The sequence below is a fragment of the Melospiza melodia genome, chromosome 4, assembly GCF_035770615.1.
Source record: "Melospiza melodia melodia isolate bMelMel2 chromosome 4, bMelMel2.pri, whole genome shotgun sequence".
Classification (NCBI taxonomy): domain Eukaryota; kingdom Metazoa; phylum Chordata; class Aves; order Passeriformes; family Passerellidae; genus Melospiza; species Melospiza melodia.
In genome coordinates, this window is record NC_086197.1 from 78191485 (window position 1) to 78191985 (window position 501).

Sequence of the window (501 nt, forward strand, 5' to 3'; positions counted from 1 at the left end):
TGCTATTTGAGATACTATGATTTAAAACAAGGATTAATGTTACAGTTGACATGGCAAAAGGGAGTCAGGTCTATTAATAGATGCTATGGTGTGCGAGCTATGTTGGCCTTTCTCCATCTGACAGTATTAGATGTTACAATTTTGGTGTTACATTTGAAATATTGTATTTCCTATTTTTATGTGGCTGTATGTGCTAAGAACAGCATTTAAAGACTGTCTTCTTTGCATAAATTGCACAGAGCTATTTTAAGTTGATCAACTTATGTTGCACAAGAAAATCATCATATTGCACTAATGAGGAGCTATTCTTTTCTGATTAGGAAGTATACTTCACAATATGAAGTATACATCCTAATATAAAAAGTTTCTATATTGATAAAATATTCCTATATATATTTTCAGATAAAATGCAATGTCATCATCTGCCCCAACTTCATACCATTCTGACCCAGTGAGCCAGATACTAGGACTATGTCAGCTTCTTCTAGCTAAGAAGTGGTT